Here is a 16,382-nt window from a genome sequence, read left to right on the forward strand (position 1 = left end):
TGTTTCAAAAAGGGTGGATGAGTGGGGAGGGGGCGATGATATGCTGCACCTTTGGGTGAAGCCAGCACTGAAGTCTGCATTCTCAGTTGCGGTTTCTGTCATGTGCAGTGTAATGAGGTTGGAGTGACACATGAGGAAAAATATTAGTACAGCGAGAGCTAAGCAAAAATCAAGTAACAGTGTAGGGCAGCCTCAGAGAAAACTGCATGGTTCTTGTGCATGAGGAAAAGATGCACCATAAGTAGCCCAGGCCTTTATGGTGCTTCTCTGTTTTCTCCTGCATGTTGCAGTTTTTTGTGTGCTTGTCCAATCCTTTCCTCAGTGTAAATCCCCCAGGTCAAGACCTCAGCTGCACTCATCCTTGACACCCCGGACTCAGCACAACTGTTCTCAGGGCCTCAGGGATGTTTGGCTCAGTAGTGGAAGGGGCATCTGGGCATAGAGAGCTCAGACCTGCCGGTGTGGATGGCCGTGGGGACCAGCCCTGGGCTTCTCCAAGCATGTGTCCTACCCTTTCTATTCCATGGAATTCGGTGCAGCTCACACCCCGGATTAGGCTCAGGGGAGACCACCTTCCCTCTTTTCTGCTCTCTCAGACTAATAACACACCTGTGCTGACCATATTTACAGAAATAGAAATCAGGGCATTTGGGCTAAGAAATTGAAGTTTCCTAGTAGGAAAAACAGGGCAGAATGTTTGAAGTAGGGACAGTGCTGGTCACATAGAGGGTTATACTCACCGTTCAATCACTACTCTAAACGCAGTTGGACCCCTTCTGAGGGAGGAACTCCGAGAAGGAAGCACGCACTCCTGCCCCAAATCCCAGGCCTGGACCCTGGCTCAGATTTGCCACGTGATAGGACTTGCCCTGACAGTGCCAATCCCTGCGGTGCAGCACCCTGGCTCTCAGGAAGGGGTCTCTGATGTTTTGTTGGGCTTTTCATACTGCAAGCCCCACCTAGCCTACAACATGAGAGGCCTCCTGCCTCAGAGGCGAAAATCTACTGTGCAAACCTCTACATCCCACAAAGGAGGTCTCCTCTCTGTGGGTTGAGAAATTACCAGAAAAGAATCAGGCTTCGGTAGAAAAGTAGGGACCCCAGATTGTAATGTAAGGCCCTGGGACTGGAGGGACACACACACTTGATTTCACATAGAGAAAACCGATTCTGGTGTTTGAGGAGGGAATAGAAATAAAGAGAAGGGAACGGTGAGGAGCAGAGGGAGCCCTCAGCACCCTGGAAGTGGGGCTCCCAAGTCGGTCAAGGCCATCGCTGCCCACCCTCTTTGACCACTACAGTTCCCTTCCTCCATTCTTTTGAACCAAACACACTGGAGGTTCCCACTGTGCAAATAATACTGCTCAAATGAGTCACTTACTCCTGCTGGCACTTTCCTGCTGACTCAGTTTTTATCTGAAAGAGCCCAGGAGCCTGTCATAAGTAATTATAGTGAAAACAGCAAACACACATAGCCAGGTGTTGGACCATGCTGTGCCATAAATTAACCCATTTCATCCTTACAACAACCTGTGCTTTCTCACTATCTTACAATGAAGAAACTAAGGCACAGAGAGGTTGAGTAACTTGCCCAAGGTCACACAGCTTGCAAGTCATAAAGAATTTGAACCCAGAAAGACTGGCTCTAGAGTCCATGCTTTTAAGCATTAAATGGGACTTGTCCACATTTCTAAAAGAGTCATTATATCTCTTGTTCCCATGGTGGTCAAATAAGGCTTATCTAGTCTTGTTCTAATACTTCCTTCTCTTTAGGAATAAAAGAACCCATCCTAGGTTCTTTAAGCAGAATAAGAATTTATTAAAGGGGCTCAAAGAAGTCTGGTGAGAGAATCAGGCTTTGAAATTTGGGACATGGGGACAATAGCAGGGGACTCCCGGGACTGCTTGGCGGCAGAGTGCCAGGTCTGGTGCTGGCATCACAGGCATCATCTACAGCGCCACTCTGCCCCTGGAAGCTCAGTCTCTTCACTCATCACTCTCACCAGCTGCTTCCTCATGATTTCCCCTCAAACTGAAGTCATAGGCTGGTCCATCTAATTGGCAAAGCCTAGGTCACAAGCCACTACAGCTGGGGAAGTGGGCAGCTGAGGTCTAATTTCCACTTGGGGAAGGCGGAACTCATAACCTGGGCTCTCCTGCATGGGGAAGGCTCTGCAAAACGTGCTGCACACAGAATGTTCGTATCAGCAGTCTTCACGATCGCCCCACGCTGGACACAACCCAGGTGCCCATCCACATCAGAACAGCTACATGCACTGAGATATAGTGATGCAGTGGGATAACACACAGCAATGAAATGAATGAGATACACTGCAGGAAAGAGTCTAGATAAATCTCCCAAACATTATGTTGAGAAAGATAGCCCAACACTAAAGAGTGTGTGGTATATGGTTCCATTTATACAAAACTAAAGTGCAGGCTAAACTAATGTGTGGTGATGGAAATCAGAACAGGGATAACCTCTGGAGATTACTCACTGGAGGGAGTAAGGGAGAGCCTTCTAGGGTGGTGACATTTTCTAAATCATGATGTATTTGCTGGTTACAGAGTTGTTTTCCTTTATAAAAATTTAAAGTGCTATCTGCTTATGAAGTGCACACTTTTATAAAAATTTAAAGTGCTATCTGCTTATGAAGTGCACACTTTTCTCATGTGTGTTTTATTTCAATTTAAAATTTTACTTATAAATAGATGCTGGGCATCTACATAATGACAAATATCACCAACTGTCCTGTTGCCGTCCTATGTGGTTAAGCAAGGGGATCATTTTGCATGCATCCATCTCATGCTCAGAACCTTCGGAGCCTCCTGACACTCAGAGCTAGCACACCTGAGGAGGCAGCACTATTTATAGGAATGCTGGGGGTGGCGTGATGCTGTTAGGCATAACATCCAGCCCCTGAATCTGTCCTGCAAGAGTCTTTCCAGCCCAGCCTCACCCCTATGTCCTGGTCTGTACTTGCCTGTCCTTACCCTGGAGTTGGCCCTGCTTTCCCTGGGAGGGTTCCTCCCGGGAATTGTGGGGAACCCAGTCTTTCTGCGTGGCCCACTAAGCCCTACCTCCACCCTGAGGCCTTCTACCTTGAACCAGAGGCCCCCTCTGAATTCTACTACAATTAGGGTTAGTAAAATCTACTCGCCAACCAATTTTGTATTCCAAGCAACCTTTTTTGAAGTACAACTTAACTTTTTTTGTGTCAGTAACTTTTGTGTTTTTAATATTTCATCTTACTAATCAGATTGTAGACTCTTTGAAGAGTGATCATAACTGATTGATCTATGCTATATTTTTTCTGCAAGGCGTTGTACAGGGCCTCGCCTGGGCAGGGAGTGTTTGGTAATATAGAAACATGGATTTTGGCAAAAAGTTCATGCTCAAGGCTCAAAGTTCAAAGTTCAAATCCCAACTCTGCTATTTGCTGTCTGTGATTCAAGGGAGATAGGCAACTTCTCAGGATCATAGAGCTTCCTTGAACGGGCAATGATAATATGCGTAGCCCAGGAGACGAAGTGCACCAGGCATGTTAGGCATAGTTAATAATATCTTTTCGTTCTTGTTTTTAATTCTATAGCACTTTGAAGAGTTCCCTAGGAATCACAGTCTCAGAACACGAAGATGAGGAGCCTGACCTCAGACCTGGGAAAGAAGGAGATTTGCTGGGTAAAGTTCAAGGGAGAGGAAAGGTGGCCAGAAGGAACCTGTTCACACCTCTCCCATGGGCACCAGGCCCTACATCGAGCATTATTATCAATCTGACCCTGCCTAGCACCTCTCAGAATTTATATAGAAATTCAATTGACCAAATACTATTAGCATTTTTAGGGTTTGGCTAACTTTAAGTTTTGATTTTTACCAAGCCTAGCTGTGGCCCATCCACAGCAGCATGAAAATTAAACTGCTCTTCCAGCAGAGGAGAAATGTCACCACTGAAACCGTTTTTTCCAATGATCGATGGACATAATCCTGTTGTCAGCAGAGGCCAGAGCACAAGTAATTTGAACTGAGGAAGACAAGCCTGGGTGAGACTCCTCAGTAAATATCTGGGGAGCAAAATGCAAGATAGAGAAGCTCCCCGATAAATGTCACCTGAGCAAGGAAGGCAAAGCACCACAGAGCCTCCCAAAGCTCCAGAGACAGCACACCTGAGGCAGCACTGTTTTCTGTAAATGCTGGGGTGGAATGATAGTGTTAGGCATGAAATCAATCTCCAGCTCTAAAGTCAAACACATCATGGTTCAAATCCGCCACTTACCAAAGTAAGGCTTTGGGCAACTCTATGAGCTGGCACCTCAGAATCCACTGCAAATATGTCCATGGATATCCTAATCTGCAAGTAGGGATGATGATGATGATGATGATAATGACACTGACATCATAGGTTTGTTGCAAGGATTAATGTATATAAATCTTGAGCACAGTGCTGGGGACATAGTATGTATTCATTAGTTAGCTATTATTACTTTATTCACATAATAATTCTACCCTATTATTCTAAGACCACAATTGCTGGTCTTAGCCAAAATGCCAAGAAATCAGCAGAAGTCTCAATTATCTAACAACCTCCTTCCCTTGATCAATCTTTAACCATTGCTACCCTCATCTATATATATAAAAGCCAAGTGACTGAACAACTGGAAAAACTGGTAGCTATGACATACACTGCAGCTGGCCAACCGGCCTGATTGGGGGTGGGGCTGGCCAGCCAACCTCCTGCGGCCCCTCCCCCTCTCTGGCCTGGCCCTGATCACCCCGATCAGGGCGGGCCAGCCACACCCCACCCGTGCACGAATTCATGCACCAGGCCTCTAGTTCTTTTATAATAGACAATAAAGCATTTCCTGTTTGATAGCGTCACTAGATTGCCAATGCTGGGGACAAGCTCAATTTCCTGGGAGGACCATCTGGCATTGCCCCAGCTATACTTTAGACCCAGGAATATTGCCTAGAAGTTGGCACAGGAGTATGTTTCATTTTCTCCTGCAGAATTCAATACTCATATTTCATTCAAATAATAGTTCTGCTCTGCTTTAGTGCTGGAATCCAATGTGAAAATTGGGATTGGAACGCACATTCATTTTATAAAATTGTGGTCTCTATGTCTAAGGCTTGACCCAGTTCATAAATTCCATGATGCTTCTATTAACAAGGCAATGTGAATCAGAGAGATTAAAAAGGAACCCATAGGCCCAGGCTGGTAGAGGAATAACTTCAGAAGACTCAAGCCTGAGAGTTGTTACACTGTGTAGCATATGCATTTTCATTTGCTTTTGTTGGCATGCATTGTGTGAAGTTAACTGTCAATGAGTTTATTTATATGACTCTTTGGGTGTATAACTGCTGATATCTACTGCTGTGATCATTATTTATGACAGAATTATTCCTGTTGGTAAGTGTAGCAAATTTTCACTCAGAGTATATCTACGTGTGTGCTGTTTTATATATAAATATAAAAATATCGAAATCTGCTGATTTCTTGGCATTTTGGCTAAGACCAGTTGTCCCCAGTTGTCAAGCAGAGATAAGACAAATTGTTAACATTTATTAAGTCCTCACTATGCACCAGGCACTGTTCTAAGCACTTCCACACAAGAACCCTGGGAGGAAGCCACTGTTATTGTCATCCTCATTTGTCAGCGGATAAAACTGAGGCACAGCTAAGGAACAGTAAGAGCTAAGAGCGAACCCTGGTTGTCTGGGAGGAGCCCACAGGTAGTCACTGCATCATGCCTGCCTTGCAAGGTGAAGGGACCGGAGACAACAAGCCCTAACAGAGCCTCCCTAGATCCACTCATCCTCTGCTGCTCGAGCCAATGATCCCCTTTTTGTCCAGCAAGTTGTTATCCTCAGGTCAGTGCTCAGGGTCATAGAAGGTCAAAACTGCGAGGAGTATGAGGAGCATGTGCTCCATCACCTCAGGAAAATGAGAAAACTGAGGTCTCGTGACTTACACAAACGAGCCATGGGCTTCTAACATCTCCACGGCCTCCTGCCCCACTGCTTCCTCTCACAAAGCTCTGACATCTAGACTGAAACATGCCCTGACCCTCCTGCTCCCAAGGCCTCCCTGTCCTCCGTCTGTCTGAATTCTGTCATCCATCCAGTTTCTTCTCTCTGTGAAGCTTGTGCAGATCCCTGCAGCCCACAGCACTCTCCTCTCTGGATCACCCTAGCACTGTCTCTATCAACCAGCTGCATTCAGAGGCTGTCTACTGGGGTCTTTAGTGTTGGTATTTAACTCTAGTCTCTATTGCTCTCATGTACCGGATCCTTGATGCCCATTTTGACTAAGTTTCTTGAAGGGTGGGGTTTTCTCTTTGTTTTTCCTTTGCTCTGGCTCTGGGTCCAGTGATGCTCAGACCTTCCAGCCTCATTCAGGAGTGGGGAAAATCCAGGCACTGGGCAGCCCTGTGACAGACAAGCTGCCGTTTGGGAACGTGATATTTCCTCTCTGCACACCGGGCCATTGCACAACCTAGATGTGTCACTGTAAATCTTCACTGAATGGACAGCTCTAACATTATCAAAGTTCATCAACTCCTCTCCTTTACAATACAGATGTCAAGAACCACAGGGAAAAAAAAGGTATTGTCAGGAAACCTGATGGCCATTAGGAAACATTAGATATGGGAAGTAGTGTCCAGAATCCAAAATGTTGGATGAAATTCTGTATTCGGCTATGTAAGTAAATGAACAAAGGTCCGGTCTTTCCCAGTCAGAAGGAAAACGCTCCATTTTTCAGTGTCGTCTATAAGTCAGGCACCCTACTGAGTGAATTAAACCTCATAACAAAGTAAGGATTGTTTCATTTTACAGATGAGGGGGGTGACACCCATAGAGGGTGGGTGACTAGCCCAGGATAACACAAGTAGGAATTGATAGAAGGCACATGGCCAATTAGCAGGCACTCAGAATACTATGTCATACCCATTTTTAAACAATACAGCAAGCAAATCATATCATCAATAGTTTGTATAGGTTTACTCCATTATGCCTCTCTTGAACTTGTCTTAATGCAAATCACAGCAAATATTCTTTTATTGATACAGGTTTCAATTATTCTACAATGGAAACAACTTATTTTTCTAATTAGAAGAGTAGATGTTGAGTATACTTTACCACAATGTTTAAAAACTACCAAAAAAAATACATATTCACTATAAAAGCAAACAAATATAGTACCACAAATATAATGAGCAGAACAAAAATCACTAGTAATCCTCTTCTAATTAGTAATAACTGATTAATAAAGGGCTTTCTTTTTTAGTTTTAATTTATATATTTTCAATTACAATTTACATTCACTATTATTTTGTATTAGTTTCAGGTGTACAGCATAGTGATTAGACAATCATATACTTTATAAAGTGTTCCCATCTGATATTTCCAGTACCCACCTGGCACCATACATAATTATTACAATATTATTGACTATATTCCCTATGCTGTACATTACATCCCTGTAACTATTCAGTAACTACCAGTTTGTACTTCTTAATCCCTTCAGCTTTTTCACCCAGTCTCCCGACCCCCTCCCTTCTGGCAATCATCAGTCCAGTCTCTGCATCTATGTGTCTGTTTTAATTTCGTTTGTTTGTTTATATTGTTCTGTAGATTCCACATATAAATGAAATCATAGGGTATTTGTTTTTCTCTGACTTATTTCACTGAGCATAATATCTCCTAGGGTCCATCCATGCCTTCACAAACGGTAAGATTTCTTTTTTTTTTTTTTACAGCCAAGTAATGTACAACAACTTTTTTATCCACTCATCTATTGATGAGCACTTGGATTGCTTTCAGATTTTGACTATTGTAAATAATGCTGCAATGAACATAGGGGTGCATATATTCTTTTGAATTAGTGTTTTGGGTTTTTTGGTGGGTTTTTTGGTGGTTTTTTTTTTGTGTGTTTTTTTGTGTTGTTGTTTTTTTATAAATACCCAGAAGTGGAATCACTGGGTCATAAGGGAGTTCCATTTTTTTGAGGCTGCTCCATTCTCTTTTCCATAGTGGCTGCACCAATCTGCATTCCCCCAACAGTGCACGAGGGTTCAAAAAGTGTTTGTGATTTTTTAAAATGGAAAAATGACTCTGTTTAGGGGAGTGGGCAAGCATCCAATCGCAGAACTTCTGTAATTGCTTTTTGGTGCCAGTGGCCTTGGTGAACACAAAGCCTGCTCAGAAACGGGCACTCCAACTATGATGAGAAAGATTTCATTTGGTGTCCACTTCATTATTGGTGATCCTCCAAATCCCTTTGGAATCGGTGGCATATTTTAGCTATACAGACAGAGAGAAAGCAAGGGAGGCCTTTCATAGGAGAAGAGCAAGGGACAGGCACGCTTGTCAGAGGTAGGGAGCTGTATGTTTGGCCTCTAACATTTACCTGTTTACATAAGTTCAAATAGAGATTTTCCTTAAGACAAAGCTGAGGATGAGGGTGGTTACAGGGCATGTTTGGCAACAGGGCTCTGATTGGGGTTGAAGCCCAGGTAGGAAATTCCCCAAGAATGAACTCAGTTACATATGGCTTGTGTGGAGCCATATCTGGCTGGAGAGACAGTTTTTTGTTCCACATAAACTGTGCAAGAAGGAAGGCATCCAAAGAAAGAGAAAGTTCTGAGTGGTTTTTTTTCCCCTCTGTGGACCTACTTAAAAGAAATTCAGCTACATCAACACACAGATAAAAATCTTCACCATCTTTGAGTAGGAAGGCCAAGAGCACTTATGTTTGTACTCCTGATATTGCTATAGCACAGTACAGGCAACACCTGTGTGCCAGTCAAGGGCCTGAAGTGAACCAGGTGTGACAGACGTGAGCTCCTCTGACAGTTGGTGCTGGGGTTGGCCTGAGCCCCAGTTGCGGAGCCAGCTTCTAATCATTTTGATTGAAAGCACTTACTAGAAAGTTTCTGAATGCAGATTAATATGCATGCAGCAACTTTCGCTCTTGCTTTTGTTAATATAAGTAATTGGTGTGGGAATTTTTAGAAGTTTTATTTTGCTTCTTACAACTAACACTACTTGAGGCCAGACATTTTTCTAAGAGCTTCATATACATTACCCATTCAATTTCCAGAGTAACCCAATGATCTAGGTGCTATTATTAAGCCATTTTACACATGAAGAATTAAGGCCCAGAGAAATTAAGTAACTTGCACAAAACCACACAACACAGAAATGACTGTCCTTTGAGTCAGGACGCAAATCCAGATGTTCTGACCCCAGAGCCTATGCTCTTAACCACATGAGGGAACTACATGTGGTGGGGCCATCTTTCCACTGGTGTAGGAATGGGATGAATCTGAATTACTTTAATTTTTTTTTTTAATGTCAGGAACTCCAGAAAGTGAACATGAATATATATCAATAAAAATCAATGCAATCATAGGAAGCTGCAAGTGGGGTGATCAAGTGGTCAGTTTGTAAGCTGGTTCCACCCACCCTGCATGGAGAGCCACTTCTTTTTTATTTACTGTTCCTGGGCCCCCGTTACTTAACTAGCTCTCTCCAACTCTGTCCCTCCAAATATACTTGACAATTTGTAATCACACATTATCACATTATCACAAATATAAAATAGCATTTTACTGTGAAAAAAATAGATCTAAATTGAAACTTCTGGACATTTCTCACATTATTCCTTATGATTTACTCTTTGAAATGATAGAATTTATGAGCAAAATCTCTGCCAAATCAGCCTGCCCATTCTTTCCCCTTGCTTCACTTCCTATAGTTTCTAAAGACTATTCTGCAAAACGCCCCCCCCCCTTACTTATGCTGAAATTGGCTCCCTGCCCCTTCTCACTCTTCTCCCCCTAGGTCACACAAGTTGTTCAACCCTTGGCTTAAGCACATCACTGTTTTACCCAAGTTCTCTCCTCCCTAATCTCCCCTGAGTCCAACATTCTGGGGTTACCTTCTCCCCTTTGTCCTCTTCTATTCCCAGGTGATTTACTCATTCTCAGTCATTCCATTCCTCCTTCACCTTTTTCTTCCCTACCCCATTTCCATAGAAAACCCCTCCCACAGAGGTTCTTCATTCTCTCTATAAGCCAACCAGACCTTTTTCTCCCGTGTTTGCTGCTGTATTCTCTGAGCCTAGAGCAGCACCTGTCACCTGGTGACAATCAGTAGTCTTCTGTTCCACTAATGAAAGGACCAAAGGAAACTAAAGCCATGACCGCTCCATTAAATCAAAAATGGCTGTGATACAACTGTCTCAGGCAAGAAGAACGCCATAATGTTTTTCACTTCTTAAACCTTTCTTATTTAATTATCAGCATCTTTGACCTAATAATTAAAAAGCAATGCTCATTGTCTCTGACCGGGTAGCTCAATTGGTTAGTTGGGGCGTTATCCCGCTACTCCAAGATTGTGGGTTTGATCCCAGTCAGGGCACATACAAGAATCAACCAATAAATGCATAAATAAGTGGAACAACAAATTGATGTCTCACTTCGCTCAGATCAATAAGTATAAATTTAAAAAATAATGCTTATTGAAGAATATTTTGAAACTATGCCAGCTGTTTATTATAAAGGGAAACATATAATAAAGAAATCCATGCCATTTGTCCTTCCACTGTTGGAATTATCATGAGTAGTTCTCTACACCTTCATCTAGTTAAAATTGTTTTTCCTTGACAATCAGCGTTCAACAAATGTTTTTTTTTAAAGCCTTTTCCTTATTCAATTGCACTGCTTTTCTGGCTGCTTAAGAATAGCAATAGTCTGCTCTTAACCATTGCAATGTACAGAATTTTAGTTGTTTCCTGGGTGAAACAGGTTTTATTTATTAACCTAGAAACCTAAGTGCCCCTCCTTAACCTTGTTTCCATGGGGAAATACATTTCAGGTAATCAGCTGGTACACAGACTGTTAGAAACCAAGCTGACTGTCCACCATTGGCTGTCTGGAACATCAAGGGCCTATGATTTTTGTCATACAATATGCAGCAACAAAGCAGTTAAATGTGCTTTTCATTTCCACGTGACCACCTTCTCCCAAGCACAGATGCTTCAAGGTTTTTGTGAGCTGATGGAAGAATGGAAATGCTCCAACAACAAAAAATCACAGAAAGTCAACAAGGTGAAATAACCATAAAACTCCTTAAGAGCTCAGCGTGTTAGTACATCCAAAGAAATTTTATGGAACAATATGCAGAAACATATTTTTTTAGTAAAACTTTTCTGATTCAAGGCATAAATCTAAGAAAGAATGCAAAGAACTCAGTGGTGCCGAGTAGCAACAAAATTTGGCCTACAGGCAGTCGAACTATAAAATAGAGGATATAAAAAGTGGAGAAAAACTGCAAATACAGTCAATTACTATCCAATTTATACTAGGCAAATTATAATTAGATAATACAAATTAAAAATACAAATTCGTTTTGATTACTATAAATTTGGACCATTCAAGAAAAAACTATAGTAACTTAACAGCAATTTAACTATTCTTAGTGGAATTTTTCAAAATAGCTACTAGGATTGGTTTAAATAATTGTACAAGTTTTGTAGATTTCTCTCTTATTTACAAGGTGAAAATAAGTACATGGTAGCACAGACAATAAAAAGGAAGACCCCGTATCAAAGCAACATTTTTTAGCAAAAGTGAAACATATGTAAAATGGAGATAAAAAAGAAAGTAGTATTAAAAGAGTTGAGATATTTATGTTTCAGAAGCCTGAAATTAAAGTAACATTCCTACATAATGTCCAGAAGTCACAGTCTGCTATGACAACAACAAAAAAGATACTTAGAAAAATTAAAGAATGATCATATTTCTGAGACCTTTTCTAGGATACACAAACATAGACATAAGAAAAAGATTAAAAATAGCAAAACATGGTGTGTGAAATAGAAAAGTAAAATAAAAACAAGGGACATCTGGAAATAATGGATAACAGAATGCCCAAATGGAGGCTGTTCAAAGAAATTATGAAACGACCAAACTTACGCTGAGCATTTAGATACCTTCTTGCCTAAATCCACGATTTACCCTGTGGTGGTTGCTGCTGCCCATGACAGTGACGGAGTGGAGGAGAATCCTTGCCTCCGAGTGACACTCAGAATACTCCTTGAGGCTAAGCCACGAGGTCCCATGCACTCATTTATGTGGCAGCCGTGTGCCAGGTGCTACTGAACCAGCTCTGACTCCTGGTGACCCTGTGAATGAGCCTCAGCTCCTGTAGACTCATGCCTGTGGCTTCTTATGTCATGTGTGGTCTTCCTCTTGTCCTGCTGCCTTGTTTTCCTCAGCACTGTTGTCTTCTCCAAAGAACTCTGGCTTCTCATGATGTTCCTGAAGCAGGACAGTTTCAGTTTAGTCATTTTTGCCTCCAGCAATATTGCAGAGTTAGAATACAATATAACAGTGAGTGCTCAAGACAATGGCACTGGTAGCTCTTCTGGCTTGACTATCTTTTGTTGGAAAAATCTCATAATCAGGTTTGGTGGTTAAAAAAAGTATCTCCCCATTGCGGGGAAACACTAGGCCCAGGTAGCTTCTGGTACTACCTAGAGAAACAGGACCCTAAACCAGATGGCCACAGGGAGAGCTGCTTTCGGTGCATACACCAAAGAGGAACTTCATTAAGGTTAGAGCTGCACTTGGGAGCCAAATTAAGTAAAACCTCCACTGTAGCTTAAAAAAACCCAAGGCCTATCCAGGGCAATCATAAAGGTGAACCCCTGGTGAAACAGGCCAAGTGAGCAATGCTCTGTCCACACATGTATCCGTTAGGATGCTTTTAGCAGCAGGCAATAGATAAATCAGACTTATGGCTTAAACTATAAGGACATTAGTAGTTCACTAAGAAGCCCAGGTAGGCACTCTGAAGGTTTATTCGGTGGTTCCATTATGTCATCAAGAACCCCAGCTCTTTTTATCTGGGATTCCACTGCTCTAAGCACATTGGTGTGAATCCTCACCGTCACACTTCCAAGTATCACATTGTTACTTTACAGCTTTCAAAAGCTAAAAGTGGAAGAAAGTGGACAAAAACAACTTTCTCTTTGCATGTTGCTCTTTCCAGAAAGGAAAAATTTCCCCTGAATTCGCCAGCAGATTCCCTTTAAATCTCCTGGTTCCAAACTGAGTTACATATTCATCCTTAGATCAATTCCTCTCGATGAGTAATGGAGTTGCTATGATTGGCTTAGACCAGTGGTTGGCAAACTCATTAGTCAACAGAGCCAAATATCAACAGTACTTCTTCAAAATAGACTCGCCCAGGCCAAAAACCGACTTCTGCACATGGGCCAAAAAGTTTCCATCGCACTGTATGTGCGCCCGCACGTGGTATTTTGTGGAAGAGCCACACTCAAGGGGCCAAAAAGCCGCATGTGGCTCGTGAGCCGCAGTTTGCCGACCACGGGTAGACTAACAAAACTATTAGTTGGGCACATTGTTGGGGTTGAGCACATTACAGCTAGAATGAAGTTGGGATTCTGTTATCAAGGAAGTCAGAGGAAATTATGTAAATCTGGCCTTTGGGGAAGGGTAAATAGGTTAAAACGCCTAAGCAAAATGTTATACAGATGACATGAATGTTAATGTTGTTATGTGGATGGAAACATGCAACAGTAAGACGAGGCTAAGTAATGCTGCAGGAACAAACAGCCCCAAGTAAACAGGAGTTTATTTCCTGCTCGTGTTACATGTTTATCATGGGTCTGCTCCAACTTGGGTCTACTCACAGACCCAGGCTCATAAAGCAGCTATGGGATGCTGCTGGTCTTGTAACAGGAATAAAAGACATGGTCAAACAAATGCTGGTTCTCCATGTGTCTGCTCACATGTGACACATGTCATTCAGCTCACAATTTATTGCCTAAAGCAGATCATTTGGCTGCATATGAGTTCAATGGCCAGGGAAATCCTCCTGTAGGAAGGTGAGCTCGAGGAGGGGCAACAAATATTTTAAATGATAATTCAACCTACCAAAAAGATGGAATGTGTCATTTAGCCATTATTCATTTCACTATGGTCACGTACAGTTGTGACTCAGCATTAAGCTTTTGTTGAATTTTTCTATTGCCATTAAGGGCATAATAGCCACACCTTACCATTTACCCTATGATGATAAGCCACCTGAAGAACCAAGTAAACATACAATAGCATTTGTTTTCTTCGTATATTAAAATTTTTACAATAAACAACAAAACGATATCAAGAACAATATAAAACAGCCATAAAAATTCCATTTACTGAGTTCAACCTCCCCTTTTCCCTCCTCAGCTCTAAGTCCTCCCAAGTGCAGAGAGGATTTTTAACTGTCCTCCTAACATTTCAGGTTCTCCTTCTTATCTAGAATTGGGCTGGCTCAAGGGATATTTCTGAAACAACCACAAGAGCCTATTCTTTCCCAGTTCAGATATGGCTTACTTGGAAAAAAGCATAACATTTTATTACTGAGAAGCTCATTTATCCTGGGAACAAATTCCATACCTTCTAAATCTCTACTGTAGTCCTCCCAGGACACAGCCTGATCAAGTCCTTGCAAAGCAACGGAGCCCAGAGCATTCTTTCCTTCACATTTGGCTTTTGTATCTTCAGGAGAAGAATCATGTAATTATGTAACTATCTGTGATTTTTCTGTAATTAATGATGGGAGGAAATACTGCTTTTCGTGTTGCCCAGGGCTTGGCAGAAGCATTTAAATCAAGCTTTTTGCACTTAGGGTTTATTTTATTTTGTGATTGAGTTCTATGGCAACATATTATGCAGAAATCATAAATGACTATTTTTTACTCTTTGTTCTTTAGAGAACTCAAGGTGAACTTAAATAGGACACACATAAGACATTTTCCCAGTATTTCTAAATCAAGACCTGTGTAAAGCAACATTATCTGATCTATTAATTTTTATTGTGTAAAATATACATAAAAATATATATATACATAAAATTTGCCATTTTAACCATTTGTAAGTGTATATAGTTCAGTAGCATTGGTACATTCATATTGTTGTGCAACCATCACCACTATCCATCTCTAGAACTTTTTCCATCCCAAACAGAAGCTCTGTACCTATTAAACAATAACTCCCCATTACTCCAATCTCTGAACCACCATTCTACTATGAATTTGACTGCTCTAGGCGCTTCATTTAAGTGGAATCATACAATATGTGTCTTCTTTTATGCAGCTTATTTCACTTAGTAAAATGTCTTCAGGATTCATCCATGTTGTAGCATGTGTCAGAATTATCTTCATTTTTAAGTCTATTAACTTTGATATTTATGGATATTTCCTGACATTTTTGTTACTGATTTTTAGTTCAATTCCACTTTAGTGAAAGAACATATTTTGTATTATTTTAATTCTTTTAAATTTGTTAAGGTTTGTTTTATGGCCTTTCATGGTCAATATTACACATGCACTTGAACAAAACATATATTCTACTATTTTGGAGTGGAATCCTATCTAATAAAAGAGAAATATGCAAATTGACCACCACTCCAACACACAAGATGGCCGCCCCCATGTGGACACAAGCTGGCTGGCAGGGGAGGGCAGTTGGGGGCGATCAGACCAGCAGGGGAGGGCAGTTAGGGGGGACCAGGCCTACAGGGGAGGGCAGTTAGAGGTGACCGAGCCGACAGGGGAGGGCAGTTAGGGGAACAAGGCCTGCAGGGGAGGGCAGTTGGGGAGGACCAGACCTTGAGGGGTTCCAGATTGGAGAGGGTGCAGGCTGGGCTGAGGGACACACATTCCCGCCCTGTGCACAAATTCCGTGCACCGGACCTCTAGTATTCTATAAAATCAGATCAGGTAGATTGAGTGTCATTCAGGACTTCTATATTCTTGTTGGTTTTCTGTCTACTTATTCTATTGATTACTAACAGGAGTGTTGAAGTGTTTATCTATAATTGTGAATTGATCTATTTTATTTCTTTCAGTTCTATCAGTTCTTGCTTTATATATTGTTAAGTTCTGTTGTTAGCTGCATACATATTCAGGATTTTTATGTCTTCTGTGAATTGACCATTTTATTATATGTAATTTAATTCTTTATATTTGTTAATTTTCCATGTTCTGGTTTACTTTTGTCTGATTAATATAGTTTTTGCATGATACATTTTTTTCTATCTTTCTACTTATTCATATTATTTAAAGTGAACTTCTTAGAAAGAGTATATAATTATGACATGTCTTTAACCAAAGTGACAAACTCTTTTAAGTGTTGTTTCTAGAACATTTACATTGAACATACATGGTTGGCTCCATCATCTTATTTTTTGTTTTCAGTTTGTCCCCTCCTTTTCTTCATTCCTGTTGCTCCTTTTCTGGTTTCTTTTCAATTATTTAAATATCTCTTCATTTTCTATTTTAATTTATCCCTTAGATTTTAAAAGC

This window comes from Myotis lucifugus, unplaced genomic scaffold (genome assembly GCF_000147115.1).
Source record: "Myotis lucifugus unplaced genomic scaffold, Myoluc2.0 scaffold_0, whole genome shotgun sequence".
Lineage (NCBI taxonomy): Eukaryota > Metazoa > Chordata > Mammalia > Chiroptera > Vespertilionidae > Myotis > Myotis lucifugus.